The sequence below is a fragment of the Euprymna scolopes genome, chromosome 12, assembly GCF_053919585.1.
Source record: "Euprymna scolopes isolate OS-2025 chromosome 12, ASM5391958v1, whole genome shotgun sequence".
NCBI classification, from domain to species: Eukaryota; Metazoa; Mollusca; class Cephalopoda; order Sepiida; family Sepiolidae; genus Euprymna; species Euprymna scolopes.
The window spans coordinates 153,006,232-153,016,399 of record NC_136493.1 but is presented as its reverse complement, the minus strand read 5'-3'; positions in this window follow the sequence as shown (position 1 = coordinate 153,016,399).

The window sequence follows — 10,168 nt, the reverse complement described above, 5'->3', positions numbered from 1 at the left end:
CTTTAAAAAAACAAGAATTTACGACTGGAGTTTATTTTATTCGTTGCCTATGGAATTCGTTACTCAAATATCAAACGAATGCCTTCTATTTGAGTTGATTTCTTTCAAGAGACACTTCAGATTGTGGTCCTTTGCACTTCTATTTCCCTTGAGTTTGTTTTGTTTCCTTCAATTTTTTGTTATTATTTTTTGTTATTATTTTTTACATTTTTGTTCTTTTTCCTACGGGCAATCGTTGAAGCAAGGAATAACAGGAATCGTGCCTAAAAACTCGTCATCGTATAGGCGATCAAGGCCACTGAACTTTCATGCGTGTTCCGAAATACACTTATGTATCAGTGATCACTTCGGTTTTGACTCCATTACAAATACCAATCAGTTTTCTTCTTCATTTTTTCCTTGTGATGTACAGCATGAGCACATTAGAATTTGGATGAAGTACTCCACACTCGACTAATAATTTGTGTGTGTCTATCCAGCTTTTTCATTACTTCCTGTGTCCATTGTACAAAAGCTCCAATGTACCTATGCATTGATGACTGTGAACAAGTTCCTACAGTTCAGTCGAGAGCAGTTTGAGTCTCTTCATACACACTTCTTTCATCTTCTCTTTTAGTTCGTTGCAGAGAATACTGTCAAGTTCAAGCATTCCCAGATATATGTAGTCTTCTATATTCTTCTTCTTCTTCTTCTTCTTCTTCTTCTTCTTCTACTTATTATTATTATTATTATTATTATTATTATTATTATTATTATTATTATTACTATTATTATTATCATCATCATCATCATTATCATTATCATTATTATTATCATCATTATTATTATTTATATTATTATTATCGTTATTGTCATAATCATTATTTTTATTAATATTATTACTGTTATTATTATTATTATTATTATTATTATTATTATTATTATTATTATTATTATTATTATTATTATTAATGAATTAAACAAGAAAGAATAATGGGGTGGCGTAGTGAAAGTGGGGTGATGACAAATAAAGAAAGAAACAAGAAAGAGACAAGAAAGAGACGGATTGAGAAAAATAGAAATTTTAACAGAATGACTATTACATTTTTTAAATTTCTATTCTGTTGTTGTATCTCTAGTAACGCTGGGTTGGAAAGCTAGTATATATATATATATATATATATATATATATATATATATATATATATATATATATATATATTAATTGAGTAAAGGACAGGCAGGCAGATAGAGACAGAGACGGAGATGAGGGGTGGAAGATGAGTAAACCTGCCCCCTTCCCAGAAAACAGAAATTGGTTCGATAGGTTGCCGTGTCTTTTTTATTTTCGTTATATATTTTTCTGTTGGTAATTTCATTGTATTTAAATGTTTTCTTCAGTATTTTTCTTAAGTAGCCTTGTTATGTTTTAATAATCAGCAACGCTCGGCAAAAACCGGCGGTTGACGTCATATTCCGAACAAAGCCGAGCGACCAGTTTGTTACGACTGGTTCAAGTTCTGCACAAGTATCTTTTTTTCTTTTGTTTGCTTATTTATTTATTTATTTATTTTTTGTTTGAAAATATAATTTTATTTTGAATTAATGAAAAAATATTTGTTTTCCTTTATCTGGACCTCATATTTCTTGGAGATTCCGAAGGAAATATTCCTGGTAAATATCCCTCCAGAAGTTTTTCCACTCGGGGAAATCTGATCCGACCCGATATCGCACTCTTCTCGTCATACGTTGTTGTACGTTGCCATTTCATAGACCCACAAGTATACAGCCTGTCCAAAAGATCTCTGAAGGGTTAAAAATATTTGTCATTTTACAATTAATGATTATTTTTTCTCTATTTCAGATATTTTACAAATAATATTTTGGAAATTAATTATAAATAAATACACCATTGAACAATTTACACAAGTTGTGAAATTGTTTGAGCAAAATCAGGGGTCAATTGTTTTGACTCAGATCTTATCGACGGCATTTTCATGTAAGGGATAGCCTAAGTCACTGTTAAAGAAAAAGTCTCTGCTAACAAACCCAAACCCCGCAAGAATTGAAGGAAACCATCCAGAACGAAACAAGGGAAGTAAATCGCAATCCAGAGATTCTGCAATCTGCCATAGATCATGTTTTAGAAAGAGCACAAATATGCGAAGCTGTAAATGGGCAACATTTAAAAAGACATTATTTTTCATGAATAAAAAATTGTTTGAATTTTGCGTAGTTTTTCAAAATTTACCAATGTCTTAGTCAGATTGTGTTAAAATTACAACAAAATATCATCAAATATAAAGAATCTATTTAAGTTCGAAACCCTTCAGTTACCTTTTGGACACCCTGTATTAATCTTAAAACTATTGGTATCTGGAGATGGAATCGCTGGGAAAAAGGTGGCATGGCGCAAGGAGGTCCAGTGTCTACACTGGCCATTACTGCCCTATCAGCCAGTTTTCGGAGATTCATAATAACTTCCAGCCTATTTGAAGTGCAATTATACTCTGCCCTTCCTTTTTTTTCCTTCTAATTTAGTGTCGTCTGCTTTCGTCTTTTTTGCAACTCGATTTCTCGTTGTATAAGGTCACTCGGCATTTTCTGGGCCGGTTTTCACGAAAAACGGGATTTAAACTGCAGAAGCACCTTAGGAATTACTGGGAATTGAGTATGTGGAATTTGCAGAAGACAAAACTAGTGAATGTATTTAAGTGTCCTTTGGGAAATTGCGTCTTTGACAGTAAAGGAAAATAAACATATATGCATGCTTAACCACCACTACCTTATCGAGGAGGTTAAATATGCACTCATCTGACACGAGCGTTATAGTTCAATGCTTTGCAACATTCTTGCTCCTGCTCTCAATTCCGAAAAATCCTCGTGGAAAAAACCCTCCTTTTAGAATACACAACTAATAGGCGAAATAATGTACTTTTTAATAAAAATAATCTAAATGTGTGCTTGGAGTTTTGAGTGGCTTGATTCAAGTTCTTTCACATAAAGGTTGGGTATAACATTTTGATCACTAAATGGACGTAACTTAAGAGTATACGTTCTTTCATTTGTTTTTTTGTTTTTTGGGGTTTTGTTTTGTTGTTTGCTTTCTTTCTTTCTCTTCCGTTTTTCCTTTTTTCTTTCCTCTCTTGCGTTTTTTTCTTTCTTTGAACACCATCTGGAATGATTCGAAAATTCTGAAGCACACAAAAAGTAAATTCATGAGTTTGAAAGTAGAAGAAAGAAACTTTAGAAGATAAGAAGAAAAAGGGAGGAAATGATGGGTGAGGTTTTAAATATATCGGCAGACAAAACGAAGATAACAGACTCACCGTCCGCTCACTATGAAATACAAAAAAAAAAAAAAAAAAAAATGTAAATTACCGGTTGTATGTTTGCATGCGCAAAACTAGCTTGCATTTGAACCACTTCCGGTCATTTCATTACGTTAGAATTAGAACCACAAAAACCAAAGGTTACTCACATTGCATCGAAAATAGAACAGTGATGTCTTTATTTTGTTTTTTTCTTACTCACGTTCACCCCAAACAAGGCATATCGCCACTTGGCCTCAAGGGGCTACTATTTGGGACCATGCCTAGGAAAGATTAACAAGATGTTGGTTTACGTTACATTTAAACTTCTGCATATCAGTAGTCAGGAAAGCAGGTAGCAGGAAGGGAATTCCAAAATCTAGTTGCTTGAGTGAAGAAACTATTAGTATAAATCTTTCTGGAATTTAGGGACCGCAACAGTGAAGAGGTGTAATTTTGTTGTAAAGCGGGCTTGTCAGGAATATGTACGTCGAGGGGGCACAAGTGCAACGAGTTCATCAGAGCACATTTCATTAAAATACTTGTACAACATGGACAGAGATGCAAGATTGTAGCGATGTGGCAGGGGTTGGAGCTTAGTTGACAAAGTGGGACCTATTAGATTAAATACTCTTTTTTGGACCCTATCCAAAAGGGAGAGACTAGTGGTAGATGCACTAGCCCAGATGTGGCAACAATACTCCATGCATTGTTGAGGTACATGATTCTCTCAGGTGGGAATAGTTTTCTAGCTCGATAGGGGGAACCCACCGACGACCACGTTTGGTTTCTCTTTTGTCTAGTGTTGATGCTAACGTTTCACGATTAAAATATTGATCTCACATAATCTTGTTTTTTATTATTTTCAACATCATTTAACATTTGTGAATAATTTAGTAGATATTTGTCCTATTCCCACGAGGGAACGTTGAACCCAAGAAAGAGAATCCATCTCCACGTAAAAGGGCACTCTGAGTAGGAGAAATACAGGGTGTGGCAGAACAACTTGTTTATTTAAGTATTTATTGATATTCCAAATAAGCAAGTTGCACTGCCACACCCTGTATAAAATTACCCTCGTTCTATCATGACTTCCGACGACGACTGAGGACATAACAGATACTACATTTTGATCCCAACCAAAAAATTATGTGAAGTAAACAAATTTGTAATCACTACAATTTATGGCTTCGTATGGAACATGAATTCTATTAAGTTGATGAAAAAATTCTTGTGGAATTTTTAATTTAAGTTTTCATTATAATACATTTACTTTGTATATCATTTTAAAGGGCGTTTTTTTGCCTTATCTAATCGTTTAAATTGTTTAAATTAAAATTGTTTCAAGACAATTATGATTTCTTTTCAAAATGATGAATACAAGTTGGAAAAAAAACAAATTCGTACAATTTTATATTTCAATTCAAGCTAGACCGAAAAGCTGCTGAAACAGCTCGCGATATAAACAAAGCGTTCAGCCCAGGAACCAGTACAGAATGCACAGCACAATGGTGGTTTAAGAAATTTCATGGTGGCGACGAGATGATGAGCGTAGTGGTCAATCATCTAATTTTGACAGCAATCAATTAAGAGCCTTAATTAAAGATAATCCACGCACAACTTTTCTTCTTTTTTTTGCTTCTGAATTGAATGTAACGTATACGACGATTTCCAACCACTTAAGGGAGATAGGAAGGAAATAAAACTTGATAAGTTGGTGCCGCACAAATTGAACGATAACCAAAAGAAACGCTGTTATGAAGTGTTATCTTCCCTCATTTTACACAACAAGAACGACCCGTTTCTCGACCGAGTTGTGACTTACGATGAAAAGTGGGTTCCTTACAACAACCGGCGACGCCCAGCTCAGTATTTAGACGCTGCTGTAGCTCCACAACACTCCCCAAAGCCAGAGTTACATTAAAAGAAGATCGTGCTGATTGTTTGATGGTCTGCGACCGGTTTTATCCATTACAGTTTTTTTTTTTAAATGCAGGCGAAACCATTGCGACAGAAAGGTATTGTCAACAAATGGATGAAATGCGTCAGAAACTGCAACACCAACGCCCATCATTAATCAACAGAAAACGCCCAATTTTCCTCCACGACAATGCCTGAATGCACGTTGCTAAACCGACCCGGCAGAAGTTGAACGAATTAGGCTACAAGACTTTGCCTCATCCGCCATACTCTTCAGAACTCTCACCTACCGACTACCACTTTTTCAAGTATCTGGACAACTTTCTGTGGAGAAGTGCTTCACAACCCTGTTATTATTTACTGTTAATATTTATTATTAATGTTGATTATTCTATAATTTATTTTGCTATTAATATTTTCTATGATTTCTTATAACGTTTTTAACGTTTATTATTGAATACTTTTTATTTATTATTAATGTTTATTATTTTTAGATTTACTGTGTTTGTTAATTAATTCATAAATTATTATTAACTGTTTATTTATCTTATTTTATAATTAATTGTTTACTGTTAATGTTTATTATTTTTTTAATTTTTATTTACTATTAATATTTATTTATTGTTATTTATTATTTAATGCCAATGTTTATAATTTTATAATACATTATTTACCAATGATGTTGATCATGTTATAATGTATTATTTAATGTTTTTATTTACTGTAAATGTTCATTATTTTATAATTAATTATTTACTGTAAATTATATATCATTTCTTAATTTCTTATTTACTGTAAATTATATATCATTTCTTAATTTCTTATTTACTGTAAATTATATATCATTTCTTAATTTCTTATTTACTGTAAATATTTCTTATTTCATAAGTATATTATTACAGCCAATATTTACTATTTTATAATTTATTTTTTCCTGTTTCTGTTCATGATTTTATAATTCATTATTTACTGTTAATATTTATTAATTTAAAATTCATTATTTAATGTTAATATTATTTTGTTTAATTTATTGTTTACTGTAAAATGTTATTATTTTATATTTCATGTTATTATTTATTATTTCATGATTTATTATTTAATCTTTATGTTTATTCTCTTATAATTTGTTGTTTACTATTAATATTTTTTATTTTTAAATTTATTAATTACGTTATTATTTCATAATTTGTTATTTACTGGGAATGTTCATTATTTTATAATTTAATTATTACTGTTGATGTTTATTATTTCTAAATTTATTTTTTTCTGTTAATATTTATTATTTTATAACTTACTTATTAATGTTAATTATTACTGTTATTATTGATATTTTTTATTATTGCTATTTTTTATTATTGATATTTTTTATTATTGATATTTTTTATTATTTTTTATTTATATTTTTATTATTTATATTTTTTATTATTTTTTATTTATATTTTTATTATTTATATTTTTTATTATTTTTTATTTATATTTTTATTAGTTATGTTGTTTGTTATTTATAACTTTTAAGATTGATATTTTTATTATTGATATTCGTTATTATTTATATCCTTGTTGTAATTGAATCATTTTTATTTACAATTGGTCAGCAATGAATCCATTCATAATGCGTGAAATTTGCTGGCTTTACCCGCATTAATTCAGTGATGTCTTCGTTATTTGCATCCCAGAAAATTGTCAGTAAAAATTATACCTGTCGTGTTGACTTAAACAGTTAAATAGTTCGATTACATCTAGAAGAAGGTGATTTGTTATCTCTCAATAACTGAATGATATAACATTTCTCATTGTTTATGTATCATATTTGTCCAATTCTGTCTGGATTGCTTTTGAATGTGTGTTTTTTTCTAGTTAGAACCTGTATTATCTGTGTTTACGTTCGAATCCCCTGTGTAAAAGTTATTTCATTCTGAAATTAATTTTATTTTAAACTTCTTTTCTATTAGAACTGATTTTTTTTTTTTTTTTTTTTTTTTTTGCTAAGAAGCATTTTATAATGGAAAATATTTGAATTTATTTCTAAGTTTATTTCCTACGAAAGTCTTATATTTAAGATATTCCCATGACATTTTTGGAATTTAATGTTAATAAAATTGTGGGGCTTTAATCCATTCAAACATTGGATTGCAGATTGTTCATTTTGGACATTACGAAATACAACTTAATCGATTGTTATATTTTCAAATTTTTATTGATTATTTTTTCGAGTGGACGATAATCAACTTACACCCCGGATTGCAGTTTCGTCCGTTGGGACTTTAAGGTCTACAACTTCATTTATTTTTTGATATGTTCAAATTTAATCGACTTTTTGGATTTTAGTATAATTCATCCAAATTTTGAATTCCAGCATCTTCTTTCCGGATTATAACCCTTAATTAATTAATAAATGAATTAATTAAATTATATTTCACCAAAATACAAAAATAAAATTGTATATAGACATTTTATCACAAAAGCGAAGTGTATATATTAATATATTTACTTTTCAGCCAGTTAAAAATGGGCAAAAGTTATAGCCCGTTGATTTAGAATAAATGCTTTATACCAAATTGATGGTTAAGTATAGTTAAATTTGTGCCCATTTTTGCATTAAATATTAATATTAAATATTAATATTTAATATTAATATTAATATTAATATTAATATTAATATTAAATATTAATATTAAATATTAAATATTAATATTAATATTAAATATTAATATTTAATATTAATATTAAATATTAAATATTAATATTAATATTAATATTAATATTTAATATTAATATTAATATTAATATTTAATATTAATATTAATATTAATATTTAATATTAATATTAAATATTAATATTAATATTAATATTAATATTAATATTAATATTTAATATTAATATTAAATATTAATATTAATATTAATATTAAATATTAATATTAATATTAATATTAAATATTAATATTAATATTAATATTAATATTAATATTAATATTAATATTAATATTTAATATTAATATTAAATATTAATATTAATATTAAATATTAATATTAATATTAATATTAAATATTAATATTAATATTAATATTAATATTTAATATTTAATGTTAATATTAAATATTAATATTTAATATTAATATTAATATTTAATATTTAATATTAATATTTAATATTAATATTAATATTAATATTAATATTAATATTAATATTAATATTTAATATTAATATTAATATTAATATTTAATATTAATATTAAATATTAATATTAATATTAATATTAATATTAATATTAATATTTAATATTAATATTAAATATTAATATTAATATTAAATATTAATATTAATATTAATATTAAATATTAATATTAATATTAATATTAATATTAATATTAATATTAATATTAATATTAATATTTAATATTAATATTTAATATTAATATTAAATATTAATATTAAATATTAATATTAATATTAATATTAAATATTAATATTAATATTAATATTTAATATTTAATATTAATATTAAATATTAATATTTAATATTAATATTAATATTTAATATTTAATATTAATATTTAATATTAATATTAATATTAATATTAATATTAATATTAAATATTAATATTTAATATTAATATTTAATATTAAATATTAATATTAAATATTAATATTTAATATTAATATTAATATTAATATTAATATTAATATTAATATTAAATATTAATATTAAATATTAAATATTAATATTAATATTAAATATTAATATTTAATATTAATATTAAATATTAAATATTAATATTAATATTAATATTAATATATAATATTAATATTAATATTAATATTTAATATTAATATTAATATTAATATTTAATATTAATATTAAATATTAATATTAATATTAATATTAATATTAATATTAATATTAATATTAATATTTAATATTAATATTAAATATTAATATTTAACATCAATGCTAAGTGTTGAGACATTATGTTGAACAAAGATGGCGGCAGTAAATCAAATCGGCGAAGAATCAATGTAGTCCCGAGCTTGAGTGTTAAGTAATTCCTAGTAACAAAGATGGCGGCGAAGAATCAAATGCAGGTTCGTGACAGAGAGGACGGCGAACTGATTGAATTCAAAATTCGATAATTTTTATAGTAACTTTGGAAGCTTCTGATTGGTTGGTTATTATAATTTGTGATTATAAAAACGATCGTTGAAATCATTGGTGTCAACCTCCGATTACTCGTGATGGGGAAGGTCTCCTAGCGGCTTCAGTTGCAGGGAGACAGGGTAGAATACTCGTCAAGGATTCGTTACTGGACACTCAGCCACAGGTGAGGGGCCGGGAACTGTCGGACTGAGGCACACCGCCTGGGTAATACCTAGGAGGTCCACCCTCCCAGGCCTTGCCACTGTGCTTTCAAGTGGAGTAAGTTTATCGCTTACTGCCTGAGGCGCCCGATCGGGGAATGCCGACGGGGTTACTCAGGCAATTCTTACAGTTGCAAGAGTGCCCCTCCTTTAGGGAAGCCTGCTGAATCAAAAAGGCCTTGTGCCACATATTGCTGTGGTGGGCAGCAATTAAATCTCTACCCCCATTAGCTTGTCTGATGGGGATGTGTCTCCTAGCAGCTTCGGCTGCAGGGAGACAGGGTAGTCGTACTCATCAAGAATCCGTTCTCGACACTCAGCCCGACAGGTGAGGGGCCGAGATTCGGACCAGCACCTGTCGGACTGAGGTACACCGCTTGGGTACTACCTAGGAGGTCCACCCTCCCAGGCCTTGCAACCAAGCTTTCCGATGGGGCAAGTTAATTGCTTGTCGCCTGAGGCGCCCCTACCGGGGAATGCCGACTGGGGGCCCAGGCAATTTTTGATGAGGCAAGAGTTCCCATCCTTTAGGGGAGCTTGCCTATTTCCACCTTCTGGCCTTGTGCCACATTTTGGTGTGGTGGACACCAAATAAATA